This window comes from Artemia sp. Qi Xiang Cuo, chromosome 10 (assembly GCF_049724085.1).
Source record: "Artemia sp. Qi Xiang Cuo chromosome 10, ASM4972408v1, whole genome shotgun sequence".
Lineage (NCBI taxonomy): Eukaryota > Metazoa > Arthropoda > Branchiopoda > Anostraca > Artemiidae > Artemia > Artemia sp. Qi Xiang Cuo.
In genome coordinates, this window is record NC_142803.1 from 9,691,690 (window position 1) to 9,711,388 (window position 19,699).

Genomic DNA, 19,699 nt, shown 5'->3' on the forward strand with positions numbered 1-19,699 from the left:
CCTATCAATGACTGAAATTAAAGAAGAGGTCTACCAATACATAAATAACAGAGCTCATACTTGTTTCATATAACAGGGATAATAATGGAAAAGCAAAGATCTCGAGAGTTGCATTTGCAAAATACTTAGCAATTATAATAAATGACAGCTGTGTTTCAAAGACCGCACTGGGAAGGAAGGTTTGAATTTAACAAGAAATATAGGAATTATGAAAAAAATTAGAAGATTTATTTCCTTTGAGTGTGCTAAGAACCTTGTAATTCTGTCTTATTCATCCATACATCCTTTGTTGCTGTAATATTTAAATGGAACTTTTATGGGTAACCTAACCAGTTTAGAAAAATAAAAGATAAAGAATATGGGCGTTGGATTTTACAATAAGTAGTGGTGGTGCTGGTCTCCATTTCATGGCCCATCAGCCAGGAAGTGCAATGGGAGGTTGGGGACCAGCTATACTATACTTTCGCTCACCCTTCCTGTTTACCTTCCACATATTTCTCCAGGCACCCTTTACAGCTGGGTCGACTCTGGCTGAGCTTACAGAGTCATACCACTGACCCTCGGTTCATACCAAATAATCAGCAACGCCAAGACTTGAACCCCTGTCCTCCAAGACGAAGGCTCTAAAGCTAGGACACTCAGCTAGGACAGTACAACCTAACCAGTTTGGTGGGGCGCGACTCTTTCTTTAATTGGACAAGCATTGGTACCGTAGAACAGGGTAACTTTGAACATTAGGGGTAACTTTGAACAAAATCAGTAACGAACAATGAGCGCTCTCTTTTGGACAACAGTGGAATTACTCGATTGAACTTTTTACTAGATTATTAATAGATGACATCTTAATAGTTGGTAATTCTTGCAGTCAGGTTAAGACTAAATCTTACATTTTTATTCACAAGAGAATTTGAGCTGTCCAAAATTGTCAAAAAGTGATAAAAGCAAGTTACCCTTTTTTACTTGGATAAACTAAACTAGGCCTTTCAATCTGAAATTTCTATAGCTGAGAAGCCGAATGGTTAGGTTTTTAGGTTAAATCATTTCCTTATTCCATAGATTCAAGATGGCAGCAGTGTTCAACTTTACCCGCAAATATTTTGTTTTCCGGGATAAATTTGAACATATGTTTAAGTTACCCTTGTCTATCTTTAGTATTGATCTCAATGTGCTGCGCCGGCCAATTGTTTAATCTTGCACTGAATTGAAGTTCACTCTGTTGTTTAGAGCTTTAGGAAACCCTTTTTAATCGATTTACCCCAGGAAGGTGCAAATCAAGTTCATCTCTTCAACTGTTGTTAAAATTTTTGGCCATTTCCTAATTCCTTCAGACCTACTTTTATTTATTCTTTGGGGAGAAGTCATTTGACAATCAATACGAGAGACAAAGGATTACAAAGTTACGTATAAGGGAAAATATGAAAAATGAAAAGAAAAATATAATTTGTCCTCAGAAAAATATGAAAAATTAATTTAAGACAATTTAATTTGGGTCCTTTGTATTATAATTTGATAGATTTAAAATATGATGTTTTTTAAAATATTATTTTGAGACAGGGCAAATGAAATCATCTACAGACACCCAAAATGGAAACAAAATCATTGACAAACAATTTAATCTTTGGATCAAGCCTACCAGCTTCAACCCTCTAACTTTGCCTGTAGTAAAGGACACAAGCCTTCAATGTATTATTTTTATTTTATTTTTTTCTTGGTCACTTTATAGAGAAGCGATGGTCGTAAAAACTATGGAGGGGAATCTTATGATTGGAAATTCCTATGGAATTTTTTTGTTTTTTTTTTCGTTTTAAATTGAGTCTTAATAAATGATTTTTGAGGATGCCCAGAACATACGGTATACAAAACCAGTGAATGCATGAAAGTATGCCAGTTATGATGAAGAAGGGATGGAAAAAGCTCTGGAGGACACAAACAACGGATATGTAACAATGAGAAAGGGTTCAGAGAAGATGGGATTCCTTTGGGTACTGTTTCTCACCGAATCAGCAAAAACTACAATAAAAAATGGGAAGACCAACTCTATTGACAGAGCTCAAGGAAGAAGCCATCGTCTCTCATTTGCTTACATGTGCCGAGTGAGGGTTTCCTGTTGATCGCTTCGAGCTGAAACTCATCGTCAAAAATTATCTAGCATCAATTAAAAAAATAGTAGATTGCTTTAAGAACAATATACCTGGACAAGACTTTGTCAATTCTTTTCTAGATCGATATCGTTTAAAGCTTCAATTGATAACCGTAGCAAACAACTCCAAAAAGAGCTTCTGTTTCATCTGAAATGTTGAACGAATACTACAACAGTCTAAAGGTGACGATTCAGGATGTGCCTTTGTCGAATATTTACAATTACGATGAGACTAACTTAACAGACAAACCCAGGAAAAAGGTATGCATTGTGAAGAGATGCCAAATACCCCTCTAGAATAATTAATGAAACAAAGGGAGCAATATCTCTGATGGTATGTGTAAATGCAGAAGGCGAACTGCTTCCACCATATGTGGGCTATAAAGTTAAAGGCATGTTTAGCTATTGACGTACAAGAAGCCCTAAGGACGTTAGGCATGCTGTATCTAATTCATGATGGTTTGAGAGTCAAAATTTTTGAAGAGTGGCTTATGTCACTGGCACTACCCCACCTAAATAAAAGAGCAGGAGTGAAAGTTTTGTTGGGTGACAATCTCTCTTTCCAATTTTCTTCTAACTGTTGAAAGTCTGTAGAAAAAACAACATTCGCTTTGTATGCCTTCCATCAAACGTAACAGATATACTACAACCTCTTGATGTTGTTTTTTTTTTGCTCCAATGAAAAGAGCGTGGAGGAAAATATTTGATGATTACATAATACACTACCCGAAACAAAATTCAGTGAGAAAATAATAATTCCCCGAGCTTGTGAAGCTATTCCTGGAGAGTCTTGTGTTAAATGGAAAGAAAAATCTAAAGAATGACTTTGTCAAATTCTTATCACCTTCCAGAATTATCCAAGAACCTCCACTTTCCAACCAGCAAACTCCACAAGAGGTTGTGGACAACGTCAGTAAAGCTTTACTGGATATCCTGCAAGTCTGTAGATTTGACAAATCTGTGAGGGATATCACGCACAAACGTCTTGGCATAAAACCAAGAAAAAGCATCAGGGATGAAGAAGATTCAAGCTGTGAGTCTCACATGACTTACGAATCTGGATGAAAGAATGAGTCTGAAATGTAAGTTGATGAGTCGACGAGCACTGGCCCTCTTACTTTGTCAAGCAAGGCAGCAGCCAAAAAGGGTTCACCAAAAACCCAGGATGGACGATGGTTCATTGCAAAGTTCTTCATGGGTCGTATTTGTAAGTATTAATTTAAAAAACTTTTTCACAAAATAAGTTTTTCAAAGAAAACTAAAGAACTCCATTAAACAAAAAATGAGCAAATAAAATCATATAATCTACCAAGCGTGAAACTACCACAAATCAGTATCAGTAAATAAACGAAACCCAAAACGAACAGAAATTACAATAAATAACCGAGTCAAACTCAAAACGAGCAGAAATTAACATAAGTTGGGCGCAAACCCCTATGCCTATGCCTTCCCAAGGTCAGAACAAAATTTGCACTTTACGGAAAAAAAAATACAAATGAATGTACATTGTCAGTTTAATATACATATACTGATATTTAGTAATCAAAATGTTAAAATTATTTGATTTATTAAAGTTATGAAAGTAAAAACATTTATATTTTTTCAAAGTAAAGTGCAAATTTTAAAGCAAATTGCAAAAGTAAAGAATGGGGACACTCAAGAACGAGACAAGAAACGGGGACTAAGTAAAGAGGAGGACACTCCCCCACAACCCTCAGGGCAAGGGTTTTAAGTTATGCCCTGGGGGCATATAAGAACGATGTTGGCACAATGTATTATTTATTAATTTTTTCCTTTAGAGCAGGGCACTTCGTATCGAAGAAGTTGCCGTAGAAACTTCGAAAGGCGGTCATTCAATTGGAAATTGGAGTGGCTTGTGCCCTTTTTAATAGTCGAAAGTGATTGGAAGGCGACTAACACCCCTCTCATGCCCACCATTTCCCCAAACACATCCAATCAAAATTTTGAGATAGCCATTTTGTTTAACGTAGTTGAAAGTTCTGGGAATTCTGTCGTAGAGGATGACAACCACCCTAACAAACCTTAGGGTAAGGGTTGTAATTTATGCCCTGGGGGCATATAAGGTGTTTATAGAAAGCGTTGTCGTTTCCAAAAGGGTTCATTCAATTGAAAATTGAAAGGCCTAGTGCCCTTTTTAATAGTCGAAAGTGATTGGAAGGCTTGGCATTTTTATAGTAAAGATCGAAGTGGGTATAATATATTATTTTTTTGTTGTTGTTGTTGTTTAGACCAGGGCACTTCGTATCGAAGGAGTTGTCGTGGGAACTTCGAAAAGGGCTCATTCGATTGAAGATAAAAGGGCTGATACCCTTTTTAATAGTCGAAAGTGATTTGAGGGCAACTAATTCCCCTTCTACTCCCACCCTCCCACGCCAACCCTCCCATTTCTGCTCTTAAAATTTAACCAAATCAAAATAGCGTAAGTGTATCCAAGCTATGAAAGAAAGTAAACAGATTTTTTGCGGATGGCATCAAGTTTTCCATTTCACGTCAACTATAGGTGGTATGAAACTAAATGAAACAGTACTATTTGTGTCCAGATTTTTAAAAGGGTGTATGTTGTTAAAAAGTGCTGAAAATTTTTCTCCAGCATACAAATAGCAGGCCAAACTATAAAGTCTTAAAAAACGAAAAGATTTAAAGTATTATTTTTTTTCCCCTGAAAAGACTATGTCAATATAAAACGAACAGAAGTTAATTAAAAAAAATTTCCACAAAATAAGTTTTTCAAAGAAAAGTAAAGAACTCCATTAAACAAAAAATGAGCAAAAATAAAATCAAATAATCTACCAAGCGTGAAACTACCACAAATCAGCATCAATAAACAAATGAAACCCAAAACGAACAGAAATTACAGTAAATGACCGAGCCAAACTCAAAACGAGCAGAAATTAACATAAGTTGGGCGCAAAACCCCTATGCCTTCCCAAGTTTAGAACAAAATTTGCACTTTCCTCATTGCATTTTGTTTCGGGTAATGTATTATATAATCATCAAATATTTTCCTCCACGCTCTTTTCATTGGAGCAAAAAAAACAACATCAAGAGGTTGTAGTATATCTGTTACGTTTGATGGAAGGCATACAAAGCGAATGTTGTTTTTTCTACAGACTTTCAACAGTTAGAAGAAAAGTGGAAAGAGAGATTGTCACCCAACAAAACTTTCACCCCTGCTCTTTTATTTAGGTGGGGGAGTGCCAGTGACATAAGCCACTCTTCAAAAATTTTGACTCTCAAACCATTATGAATTAGATACAGCATGCCTAACTTCCTTAGGGCTTCTTGTACGTCAAGAGCTAAACATGCCTTTAACTTTATAGCCCACATATGGTGGAAGCAGTTCGCCTTCTGCATTTACACATACCATTAGAGATATTGCTCCCTTTGTTTCATTAATTTTTAACAACGTAAACAACGATGTGGGCACAATGTTTTTTTTTCTTCTTCTTCTTCAGTCAGGCACTTCGTATCGAAAGAGTTGTCGGAGAAGCTTCGAAAAGGGCTCATTCAATTGGAAATTGGAGTGGCTAGTCCCCTTTTTAATAGTCGAAAGTGATTGGAGGGCTACTAGCCCCCCCCCCCAAGCCCATCATTCCCCCAAACACATCCAATCAAAATTCTGAGATAGTCATTTGGTTCAGCGTTGTTAATTTCCGGATAGAAAATATGTTTTTGAGGAGCTCACTCCCCCACAACCCTCAGGGCAAGGGTTTTAAGTTATCCCCTAAGGGCATATAAGGTTTTTATAGAAGGCGTTGTCGTAGAAACTTCAAAACAGGCTCATTCGATTGGAAATTCGAAGGGATAGTACCCTTTTTAATGGTCGAAAGTGATTGGGGGCAACTAGCCCCCCCCCCCCACGCTGATAATTCCCCCAAACACATCCAATCAAAATTTTTAGATAGCCATTTTGTTCAGCGTAGTTGATTTCCGGATATAAAATATATTTTTGAGGAGGACGCTCCCCCATAACTCTCAGGGCAAGGGTTTTAAGTTATGTTCTCAGGGCATATAAGGTCTTTATACAAGGCGTTGTCGTATAAACTTCAAAAAAGGCTCATTCGTTTGGAGATTCAAAGGGCTAGTGCTATTTTTAATAGTCGAAAGTGATTGGAGGGCAACTAGCCCCCCCCCCCCCACGCCCATCATTCCCCCAAACACATTCAATCAAAATTTTGAGATAGCCATTTTGTTCAGCGTAATTGTTTTCAACATATAAAATTTATTTTTGAGGAGGACACTCACCCACAACCCTCAGGACAAGGGTTTTAAGTTATGCCCTGAGGGCACATAAGAATAATGTTGACACAATGTATTATTTATTTTTATAATTTTTTTCCTTTAGAGCTGGGGACTTCATATGGAAGGGGTCGTTGTAGAAACTTCAAAAGGGGCTCATTCGATTGGAATTTCAAAGGTCTAGTGCCCTTTTTAATAGTCAAAAGTGATTGGAGGGCAACTAGCCCCCCCCCCACGCCCATCATTCCTCCAAACACCTCCAATCAAAATTTTGAGATAGCCATTTTGTTCAGCGTAGTTGATTTCCAGATAGAAAATATGTTTTCGAGGAGGACACTGCCCCACAGCCCTCAGGGCAATGGTTTTAAGTTATACCCTGGGGGCATATAAGGTTTTTAAAGAAGGCGTTGTTGTAGAAAGTTTAAAAAAAGCTCATTTGATTGGACATCCAAAGGGCTAGTGCCCTTTTTAATAGTTGAAAGTGATTGGAGGGCAACTAGCCCTCCCCCCACGCCCATCATTTCCCCAAACATATCCAATACAAATTTTAAGATAGTCATTTTATTCAGTGTATTTGATTTCCAGATAGAAAATATATTTTTAAGGTGGACACGCCCCCACACCCCTCAGGGCAAGGGTTATGAGTTATGACCAGGGGGAAAAAAAGGTTTTTATTGAAATCTTTGTCGTAGAAACTTAAAAAAGGGCTCATTCGATTTGAAATTCAAAGGTCTAGCGCCCTTTTTAATATTCGATAGTTATTGGAGGACAACTAACCCCCCTATCACGCCCACCTTTTCCCCAAACACATCCAATCAAAATTTTTAGATAGCCATTTTATTCAACGTAGTTGAAAGTTTTGGAAATTAGGTCTTTAAGGATGACAACTCCCCGCCCCCTACAGAACTCAGGTCAAGGGCTGTAAGTTATCCCCTGGGGACATATGAAGTTTTTATAGAAGGAGTTGTCGTAGAAACTTCAAAAGGGCGCATTCAATTGGAAATTGAAAGGTCTAGTGCCTTTTTTAATAGTTGAAAGTAATTGGATAGCGACTAACGCCCCTCTCACGCCCGCCATTTTCCAAAACACATCGAATCAAAATTTTGAGATATCCATTTTGTTCACCGTAGTTGAACGTTCCGGAAATTAGGTCTTTTAGGATGATAACCCCCTCAGAGCCCTTAGTGCAAGGGTTGTAAGTTATGCTCTGGGTGCATATAAGGTTTATATAGAGTTGTTGCATAAATCATAAAAAGAGCAACTTCAAAAGAGTAGCACGTATGGACTCTGTTAAGGGCTTAGCTCGGAAGCCAAACTGAAATCCATTCAAAAAATTCCTTTTAAAAAAGTTAGTAGATAGAAAAGCAAAGCCTTATTCAAAAACTCTACTAATTACAGACAGCAAAAAAATTGACCAATAGTTAGTTCGGTCAATCTGAGTTTCGCCTTGATGTAAAAATCCTCTTAAGTGAAATGGGAAACACTGAATTTTCGAGGAACAGACTTACAAGTCCTGTCAAAAGAAGAATAACTCAAGTAAAAATGAAGTTGACTACTTTTGTGGATACATAATCATCACCAGAAGACGCTAAACCTATTTAACCAAGAGGAATTCTAGTTGTCTCGACCTTGGGAACTGGTTCTAGGGCAATCGATTGAAGGCAACTTGGACTAAGATACGATTTGAAATCAGGTTTATTAGAAGAGGAGCCTGCTGCAGAAGCAGTTTTTTTTTCCAAAATCTGTGAACTACTACTAACAAATCACTGCAGCATCAAGCCCTAGTAACCAACACAGCTGTGCACGCTCCTCCTTCATTCAAATCTATATGAATCTCCCTCTTTAAACACTCCCAATAAGTTTCTTTAAATCCTTTCTCACGGCCTCTTTGCATCCCATTTGGCTGGGAAGTTTTGAATAGACTAAAAATAATAGTTTGTAATAAAACATACAGAATAAGGGTTAAACCTTCGTGAACGGTAAGTTAACTCGGGTCTGAACTTCCCCTACTCCAAATATTTACTCGATTCATAAAATTGACTTAAAATCAGAGGTAAAATGCCCCCCTCCCCCACGAAAAAAGTTCCCTTGGTACTCCTCCACCACAAGCTGGACAAAAAACCCGTATACAATCCTGGTTTCTTATCAGTTTCGATGAACTGTAGTATTTTTGTTTGTTCTTCAGTGTTCCAAAGCATATACTAATGTATTCACAATTATTTCTTCGTTTTACTGTTGTAATATGCACCTAAATATTCCAAATATACATGGCTAATCTTTATTTAAATTTTGTTACGAATTGTACAAGTTAACTCTGTACAACCACCAAACTTGGAGAGATAGAGGAAGATAGAAACAAAGGCTTAAGCGCGAAACTGATCATATGTCAAGTTTTCCAAACATTTTTTCACATCTCAAAAATTCTTGAAAATATTAAAAGGATCCAAATCAAAGAATTTAGTGGTCCGTATTGACTTAAGAAGGGGTGTTACTCCCCGTCCTGCACCGGTTCTAGAATCATTCCTTATCCTCAGGTCATGAAAATTCCAAAGATTTAAAGAATATGAAAATTGCAACTTGAAATGCTTCAATATTAAAAAACAACTATGGCATTTACATTTTTGACTGCCGAATTCCGACGCTTCAAACTGGCTTATTACCTCAAACATGGGGTGGGAAACCTCAAACATGGGGTGGGACACCTTGGAGTGGAACCATCTGAAATCAGTAGCCGACCAACATTTAGGATTCCATTCTCACCAGCACAACTACACTCTTCTGGGCAAAAATCGAGACCAATTCTTTTATGGTCATAACTTAGAATATCGAAGTTCTCTTCTACAGCAACATAGGTCCTACTTAGGTTGACAATATCATCTGCATAGTTAGCCAGTGACAGATCAAGGCCTCTAAAAATATATCTAAACCTTTTTACTGGCCTCCACTGCGCTATTATTATAAAGAGTAAGGGAAGAGACATCATACTTTCAAACCCCTTTCCACACTCATATACGACCCCGAGAAAACAGATAACCATTAAGAACTGGCACGTTATCAACAACATAAAGTTTATTATGCATATCCCTATATATACACACTATTGGCTGATTCAGACCTCGAGCCTCAGCACTCAGCAATAATTGGAAATGCATTGCCGAAGCAAATGCTCCAGAAACGTCATGTCCAGCCATAATTACCTTTTCACCGCTTTCAATTATTTCTGCCAAAACAATTGCAATAATTGAATGGACATATTGTAGGCTTTATCTCTTTTTAAAACCAAACTGATGGTCGGGTGTAGAACGAGCTTGGTATACACATCCGCCACCAACAGTTCCAACAACTTGCACAAGGTAGACGACACAGTTGTCGGCCGGTATGAACTGCAACTACTTCTATTTTTCCCCTTTTTATGTGCAGGGGTAACAGCACCCGCGCAAAATATATCAAGAACTACTCCACAATTAAAATCATTTGATACATCAGCTGTAGATGGCAAACCAAAAACTCACTACCATGCACTAGGTGAAGGCCTATCAATTGATATAGCCTAGCAATTCCACGACTCATATACGAACCCGAGAAAGCACATAACCATCAAGAAAACCATTACCAAAAAACTAAACCTTAAGCCGAAAAACTACCCTCTAGCAGAGGGACGGCGCTGAAAACTCAGCAGTAAAATATTCCATCCATTGCTTTTTACTTGGAAATGCAAGCATCAATGGATCAGTACCCGCTTTCTTTTTATTTAAAAACCCAAATTTTATTAGGATTATCCTTTAGTCTTTCGGAGAAACTATTAATTACGTGGCCTTGTGCTTATTCAATACTTTAGAGAACCTGTGCTTTGTAAACACCATAGCATCATGTACAGAACTGGAGCGTTCTGTACTTCGCAGTTACTCTGTGAGTAAATGCTCTCTCACATTTACTCTGTGAGCCGAACCAGAGCTTAGATGAGTCAAACTCAGCCACAAGATTGGCGTTCAAGGACCACCTACGTACTTCTGAAGAAATTTAAGCCCTCCAGATAATTACGGCTTCCGCACTTTGCAGGATTGGGTAATTTTTGAGTAGTAAATATACAGCAGGTTCGTTATTGACTTTGAGGAATATCCAAGTTATTTTGAAGTAGCCGAAATATCACTTTATTTTAGATAGAATATGGTCTAGCGTGCAAATGTAAATAACGGCGTTGATTTTGCCCCAACTAGATTTAACCTATTTCTTTTGATCGTATTACTACTACGGGTTGACTCAAATTCAATTGAACAGATGGGAAGTGGTCGGAAGCGCGTATATCAGTGTCGACATGGCTCAAACTTAATGGTCGGATTCCATTACAATAGAGAAAAAGTCTAGACTGGTGGGGAAACCTGATTAATGCATGTACCTAAAATTGTGGGGATCTTCAACAGGTTGAAACCCAGGTAAAGCAGGTAAGAGCAACAAGGGGCCTAACGTTAGAAATTTCAGATACGATGCAGTTAAGATCACTGGCTATTATGACACTGCCGTATTTGTCACCGGAACGATGCAGTTGAAATCACCGGCTATTATGACACTGCCATATTTGTCACCTGAAAAATCACTCCCCAGACGCAAGATCACGATGATCAGTCGGCAGATAAACAGAATTATACATGTCCGGCTGAATTTCAGAGCATCAAAATACCCAATTTCCGCAATTAACTCAGTGGACCGTCGAGAACTCACACGCATCGCAACTCCCCCAGAGGGCCTCTTTCTTCCAAATTGAACTGCAGGAACTGCAAGAACACGGATACTGTCACTGTATTTTAGTAGGGACATAGAATGTAAAGTCAGGAGATGTTCTTGTAAGTAGAGTACACGATTGTAGTAGACATATTGCACTGGTGCTGCAACGGCAGACATGCTTTCTATGAAAGGTAGTTTCTCAGTTATAGCACATTTATGTTCCACATGCAGACTCTAAGCAGGGAGTTCGTCATTTGTTACTCAAGAGCACCTTACACGTCACATCCCAAGAACAGGGAATGTCCTTAGAACTGACGTGGTCACCGACTCACCGAGAACAACAGGCTGAGTTCTTACAATCTTTCATAGAATGTTTTTATTTCTGACAATTATAGCAGCACTTAGCAAGGAATTTGTGTTCCTCAATTCGGTGCCTCTCATAATCAAAAACAATAGGGTTCATGCAGGCTATCTGTAAATCAGCTTTTTGTTCAAATGCCAATTTTTATGAAAGGGGGTTATGTATATTCTCGGCTTTCACATAGTTCCGAATCATCCCACACAAGTCCAAGAGGGAAATGTCATCAGGTACGTAAAGAATTATGCCTAAATGCAAGGGGGCTTTAAGTTTTACATTTTAAACAGAATTCGCAAGTGTGGTTGTAGCTTTTTTATCGTCCTACACGACACGCCATTCTTTTTGAAGGGGTTTCAAGTCAAGAATCTTTTTTATTCAACTTATTTGATTTCCACATAATAAAACATATATAAAACTCCAGGTTCTTTCTAGTTCTTTCTCATTTTTCATTGAAATCACATTATCGCACACATAAAAACAATCACGTTACGCAGCATTCAACCAAACTGCATGATTATACTTGAATTTTCGAATTTAACAGAAATCAAAATTAATAATTTGATATCAGTGTATCCAATAGAAAACGGCCAGAGACGGGAGACCCTGAAATAGTAGCTAAGCTTAAGGCTTCTTTAAAAGTCTGAAGATTTGTATCCGACGGAGCAGTCGACCTCACAGCAGCAAAACTTTCAACATATGAGTCTAGTAGTTCTCGGCTTTGAGTTGGACTATTCCTTGATCGATGAATCCTAGAGAATGAATAAGGTTGCGGAGGGGGTTTTCAGGCCAAAAAGCTCAACAGCTCATCCTGCTTGAAGTAAAAAGAAGTAAAAAAGCTCATGTTCAATAAAAACGCTGTCTTTTACGCGTAGGGCAGCAATCCATCGTATTATCACTGCTTGGAGACGTGCAACCAGGACGTCTTTTTCATGGGTGGCTTTTTACGACGGCCAGAGACAGGAGACCCAGAAACAGTAGCCAAGTTTAAGGCTTCTTCAAATGTCAGAAGATTTGTATCAGACGGAGCAGTCGACCTTGCAGCAGCAAAACTTTCAACACATGAGTCTAGTACTTCTCGGCTTTGAGTTGGACTATTCCTTGATTGATGAATCCTAGAGGATGAATAAGGTGGTGGAGGGGGTTTTCAGGCCAAAAAGCTCAACAGCTCATCCTGCTTGAAGTAAAAAGAAGTAAAAAAGCTCATGTTCAATAAAAACGCTGTCTTTTACGCGTAGGGCAGCAATCCATCGTATTATCACTGCTTGGAGACGTGCAACCAGGACGTCTTTTTCATGGGTGGCTTTTTACGACGGCCAGAGACAGGAGACCCAGAAACAGTAGCCAAGTTTAAGGCTTCTTCAAATGTCAGAAGATTTGTATCAGACGGAGCAGTCGACCTTGCAGCAGCAAAACTTTCAACACATGAGTCTAGTACTTCTCGGCTTTGAGTTGGACTATTCCTTGATTGATGAATCCTAGAGGATGAATAAGGTGGTGGAGGGGGTTTTCAGGCCAAAAAGCTCAACAGCTCATCCTGCTTGAAGTAAAAAGAAGTAAAAAAGCTCATGTTCAATAAAAACGCTGTCTTTTACGCGTAGGGCTGCAATCCATCGTATTATCACTGCTTGGAGACGTGCAACCAGGACGTTTTCCATTTCGCTGAAATTCCGTTGCCATAAAAGACACCAGATCAGAATTCATGGGTGGCTTTTTACGACGGCCAGAGACAGGAGACCCAGAAACAGTAGCCAAGTTTAAGGCTTCTTCAAATGTCAGAAGATTTGTATCAGACGGAGCAGTCGACCTTGCAGCAGCAAAACTTTCAACACATGAGTCTAGTACTTCTCGGCTTTGAGTTGGACTATTCCTTGATTGATGAATCCTAGAGGATGAATAAGGTGGTGGAGGGGGTTTTCGGGCCAAAAAGCTCAACAGCTCATCCCGCTTGATATTGCGCCTCTTCCCTTTTACCCATTGAGCTATTTCCTTGTTTCGACGCTGATATCCCACTTTGATCCCTTTATCCTTTGATATTCGAATTAAATCTTTTGACACTTTGTAAACAGCTGTCAGTGTTTCTGCAGCATTCTGAAAATGTATCCATAAAACAGTGCCTTGGCAGCGGTCTTTATGTAACTGAGCAACGGCCAAAGCAGATTCTTGGAATACGTTCCACAGCTCCTGAGAACTTCTTTCACTTTCAATTTTAAACTTTTCATCATAATCTTCAGCTTCAATAGTTACAACACACTGCCTTTCATAGGATGATAACCCCTCTTCATCTCCTCCAATACCAAGTGACGAAAAACATGAGAGAAAGTTTTTTCAACTATTGTCATTTTCACTCATTACAAACACAAGATTTGTTTTTACTGTCTTCCCAGAAATTGGCCATAAATTTGATGAATCGCCTTTATAGAGGGAAAATGACGTCATGACTTCTGCGGTTCTATGGTGTTATTAATTAAAAAAAACCTTTTCCACAAAATAAGTTTTTCAGAGAAAAGTAAAGAACTCCATTAAACAAAAAATGAGCAAAAATAAAATCAAATAATCTACCAAGCGTGAAACTACCACAAATCAGTATCGATAAATAAATGAAACCCAAATCGAACAGAAATTACAATAAATAACCGAGTCAAACTTAAAACGAGCAGAAATTAACATAAGTTGGGCTCTAAACCCCTATGCCTTCCCAAGGCCAGAACATAATTTGCACTTTACTGAAAAAAATATAAGTGTTTTTACTTTTATAACTTTAAGTAAATCAAACAATATTAAAATTTTGATTACTAAATATCAGTAAATGTATATTAAACTGACAATGCACATTCATTTGTATTTTTTTCAGTAAAGTGCAAATTATGTTTCATCAATCAAGCGCCATGTACATTATGTTTGTAAGACTGCGTCTCGTAACCTGGGTATAATGAGAAAACTTAAGCATTTTTTTCCTCCTTTTGTTATGCGCCTTCTTTATTATTCCCTTATCCATCCATATATATTGTATTGTAGTAGCGTTTGGCTTGGAACATTTCCTTCTATTGTTCGGCCAACACGAGTTCTACAAAACAACGCTGTTCCGCTGTTATATGGCCTACAACCCCGGGATTCGGTACGAAACGCGTATGAGCGTGTAAAGATACTGCCAGCTTCAGGATTATGGGTGTTGTATACACTTCTATTCATTTTTAGGATTCGGAAGGGTATAAACCTCCCGTGTTTTGATAGCTTGGCAAACCTGAGATCTTCTGTCCATGATTATGATACTAGGTTATCTGTAGAGACTAATATTCCGCTGGTTGTTTTGGCCAGATCGATGTTTTCTTTGCTTCACAGGGGGATCAGAAGTTGGAACCATCTTGATCAAAATATAAAAAATATAGGCGATATTTCTTCGTTTAAGATAGTAATTAAAGGGATGCTTTTTAGTAAGTATGAATTTTAGTGTTTTTTTTATATTATTATTATTTTAATAATGATATTGGTAAATTTTTATGGCTCCTGGGGGTGATGATTATGAATATGATAGTAAATTTAATGAAAATGTTAAGGTGTAAGGTTTGTGGTGCTGTTTGGGGACTGTGATATAGATAGGTTATTTTTTTCGTTTTTTTATCGTTTTGTTATGTTAGTGTATTTTTGCCACCCCCTTGGACAAGTTTTTACTTCTTGGGGTGGCCGCTAAACTTATGTTAAATTGTTTGTTTGTTTAGAATAAATCTCTTTCTCTCTCTCTCTCTCTCTTTCTCTCTCTCTCTCTCTCTCTCTCTCTCTCTCTCTCTCTCTCTCTCTCTCTCTCTCTCTCTCTCTCTCTCTCTTCTCTCTCAACTCCTTTGATACAAAGTGCCCTGGTCTAAACAACAACAACAACAAAAAAAATAATACATTATATCCACATCGAACTGTACTATAAAAATATCAAGCCTTCCAATTACTTTCGACCACTAAAAAGTCAACTAGGCCTTTTGAATTCCCATCGAATGAGCCTTTTTTCAACTTTCTACGACAACACTTCCTATAAAGATCTTATATTGCCCCAGGGCATAAATTACTATTCTTACCCTAAGGGCTGTGAGGGTGGTTGTTATCCTCTAAGACCTAATTTCCAGGACTTTCAACTACGTTACACAAAATGGCTATCTCAAAATTTTGATTGGATGTGTCTGGGAAAATGGTGGACGTGTGAGGGGCGTTAGTCTTTCTCAAGTCACTTTCAACTATTAAAAAAGGCACTAGCCCTTTCAATTTCCAATCAAATGAGCCCTTTTGAAGTTTCTACGATAACGCTTTCAATAAAAACCGTATATGCCCCCAGGGGAAAACTTACGACCCTCGCCGTGAGGGTTGGGTGGGGGGGGGGTCATCCTCACAAACCTAATATCCAGAACTTTCTACTGCGCTGAACAAAATGGCTATTTGAAAATTTTGATTGGATGTGTTTGGGGTAATGGTGGGCGTGAGAGAGGGGTTAGTTACCGTCCAATCAATTTCAACTATTAAAAAGGACATTATCCCTTTCAAGTTCAAATTGAATGAGCTCTTTGAGTTCAGGACACTCTATCATTAAAACCCAATATGTCTTCAGGGCATAGAGTTACAAACTATCTAAAAATCCGAGGTTTGTCATCCTTAATAATTTCGGATACATTAAACTACGTTGAACAAAATGCACCTCTCTAAGCTTTGTCGAATGGTTGGGGAAATAAGTGCGGAGAGGGGATTAATTACCTCCATTCACTTTCGACTTAAAAAGGTCCCTCTCAATTTCCAATTGAATGAGCTCCTTTTGAATTTTTTACGACAACTCTATCTATTAAAAACCGTATATGCCCCCAGGGCACAACTTACAACCTTTGCACTGAAAGACTCTCGATGGGTTTTGTCATCCTTAAATACATAATTTCCAGAACATTCAACTACGTTGAACAAAATGGCATATCTCTAAGCTTTGATTGAATGTGTTTGGGGAAATGAAGGCCGAGAGAGGGAGGTCAATCACTCTCCACTCACTTTTGACTCCTGAAAAGGTTGATTTCAACTTCCAATCAAATAAGCCCATTTTGAAATTTCTACATAAACTTTCTTTATAAACCTTATATGCCCCAGGGCCCAAATTACAACCCTTGGATTGAAAGTTCTGATGGGGTTTTTATCCTAAAGACCTAATTTCCAGAACTTTCGACTACGTTGAACAAAATGGATATCTCAAAATTTTGATTGGATGTGTTTGGGGAAATTGTGGCGTGAGGGGGCGGGGTTAGTTGCCCATTTCAATAAAAACCTTATATGCCCCCAGGGCATAACTTACAACCCTTGCCCTGAAGACTATGGGGAGAGTGTCCTGCTCAAAGGTATAATTTCCTGAACTTTAAACTTCGCGGAACAAAATGGCTATCAAGAAATTTTGATCGGATACGTTTGGGGAAATGGTGGGCGTGGAAGGGGTGCTTGTTGCCTTCCAATCACTTTCGACTATTAAAAAGGGCACTAGCTATTTCAATATCCAGTCGAATGAGCCCTTTTTGAAGTTTTTATGACGACGCGTTCAGTAAAAACCTTATATGCCCCCAGAGCATAACTTACAACCCTTGCCCTGACAGCTGTGGGGGAGTGTCCTCCTCAAAACATAATTTCTATCTGGAAATCCACACCACTGAATAAAATAGCTATCAAAAAATTCTGATTGGATGTGTTTGGGGAAAGGGTGGGCGAGAGAGGGGGGCTAGTTGCCCTCAATCACTTTCGACTATTAAAAAGGGCACTAGATCTTTGAATTTCCAATCGAATGAGCCCTTTTTAAAGTTTTTACAACAAATATTTGATTGGAAAATTATATGCTCCCAGGGATTCATTTGGAACCCTTGCCCTGAAGACTGTGAAGATATTGTTCTGCTCTCAGCTATAGTTTGCTGAACTTTAACTGCGTTGAACAAAATTGCTATCTCAAAATTTTGATTGGATGTGTTTGGGGAAATGGTGGATGTGGAAGGTGTGTTAGTTGCCTTCACATCACTATCGACTATTAAAAAGGGCACTAGCCATTTCAATTTCTAATCGAATGAGCCGTTTTTGAAGTTTCTACGACAACGAGTTCTATAAAAACTTTATATGCCCCCAGGGCATAACTTACAACCCTTGTGCTGAGGGCTGTGAGGAGGTTGTCATCCACAAAGACCTAATTTCCAGAACTTAAAACTACGTTGAACAAAATGATAATCTCAAAATTTTGATTGGATGTGTTTGGGGGAGAAGTGAAGGGGCTAGTTGCCCTCCAATCACTTTCGACTATTAAAAAGGGTACTAGCCCTTTGAATTTCCAATTGAATGAGCCTGTTTTGAAGTTTCTACGATAACGCCTTCTATAAAAATTTGATTGGATGTATTTGAGGGAATGATGGGCGTTGGAGGGGGGCTAGTTGCCCTCCAATCACTTTCAACTATTAAAAAGGGCACCAACTCTTTGAATTTTCAATCGAATCAGCCTGTTTTGAAGTTTCTACAACAACGCCTTCTATAAAAACCTTATATGCCCCCAGGGCATAACTTAAAACCCATGTCCTGAGGGTTGTGGGGGAGTGTCCTCCTCAAAATATATTTTCTATCTCGAAATCAACTACGCTGAACAAAATGGCTATTTCAAAATTTGATTGGATGTATTTGAGGGAATGATGGGCGTGGGAGGGGGGCTGGTTGCCCTCGAATAACTTTCAACTTTCAAAATGGATACTAATCCTTTGAACTTTTAATAGAATGAGTATGATTTGATGTTTTCCGGCGATACTTTCTATAGGAACCTTTTACCCCCCCAGGGTATTCCCTACAAAACTTGTTCCGGGAGCTGTGGGGGAGTGTCGTCCTCAAAAACATATTTTATATCTGGAAAACAACTACGCTGAACAAAATGGCTATTTCAAAATTTGATTAGATGTATTTGAGGGAATGATGGGCGTTGGAGGGGGGCTATTTGCCCTCCAATCCCTTTCAACTAGTAAAAAGGGTACTAGCCCTTTGAATTTCCAATCGAATGAGCCTGTTTTGAAGTTTCTACGACAACGCCTTCTATAAAAACCTTATATGCCCCCAGGCCATAACTTAAAACCCTTTCCCTGAGGGTTGTAAGGGAGTGTCCTCCTCAAAAACATATTTTCTATCTGGAAATCAACTACGCTGGATAAAATGGCCATCTCAAAATTTTGATTGGATGTGTTTGGGGGAATGATGGGCGTGGGGGGGGGCTAATTGCCCTCATCTCACTTTCGACTGTTAAAAAGGGCACTAGCCCCTCCAATTTCCAATCCAATGAGCCCTTTTCGAAGTTTCAACGACGACTCCTTCGATACGAAGTGCCCGGGTATGGTGAAACCAAAAACACATTGTGCCCACATCGTTCTTTACTTAGGCAGCGATAGCGCGCTGCCTGTGATTGTGTAGTGTTGGAGGTAGATGCTCCTTCTTCTGACGGCTTGCTGAAAGTGATACGCCTTTGAAAAAACAAGGATGAATCCTTCTATTTTCTCGGCTCCGAAGACTCAACATCCATCCACCTCGACTAGGTAGAGGGAGATCTTTCAGCCCCTCGATCCATTCAGGACACAAAATTTGTATTTGATCGTCTGATACTTAACTGATCATCTGATACTTGATTTTGGTCTCCAATTTCCAATCGAATGGGCCCTTTTCGAAGTTTCTACGACGACTCCTTCGATACGAAGTGCCCGGGTATGGAGAAACCAAAAACACATTGTGCCCACATCGTTCTTTACTTAGAACGATGTGATTGTGTAGTGTTGGAGGGTTGACTGGGCTCTATAATGAGAAGCCATTTCTAACTGTTTCTGCTATACATTTTCTTCGGCAATATTTGTTTATGAGTATTTGCATGGTAGTTTTTAGTGTTTTTCTTCCTCTCTCGACTCTTTCTTGGCTCTCTTTTGACTCTACTGAACCGTCATAATCAATGCGGAACTAATTTAGTATGTATTCCTTATGCTCCAGTTACACAAGCTGATCAGAACCCTCTTACTGATATAATACAAATATGGAAAACCTAACCAAATAAAATAAGACATTACTAACCTCCCTCTCACGCCCACCATTTCCCCAAACACATCCAATAAAAACTTTGAGATAGCCATGTTGTTCAACATAGTTGAAAAGTCCGGAAATTATGTCTTTGAGGATGAAACTCCCCCCCCCCCCACAGCCCTCAGCGCAAA

General features: G+C 38.7%; 1 protein-coding gene and 1 pseudogene across 1 annotated transcript in view; both read right to left on the reverse strand.

Moving 5' to 3' along the window:
• The window catches only part of mRpL10 (mitochondrial ribosomal protein L10), a 53,324-nt gene that overhangs the window by 18,487 nt on the left and 15,138 nt on the right, over nt 1-19,699 (reverse strand). The window lies entirely within an intron of this gene.
• LOC148947448 (HUWE1-associated protein modifying stress responses-like) lies at nt 13,050-13,829 on the reverse strand (annotated as a pseudogene).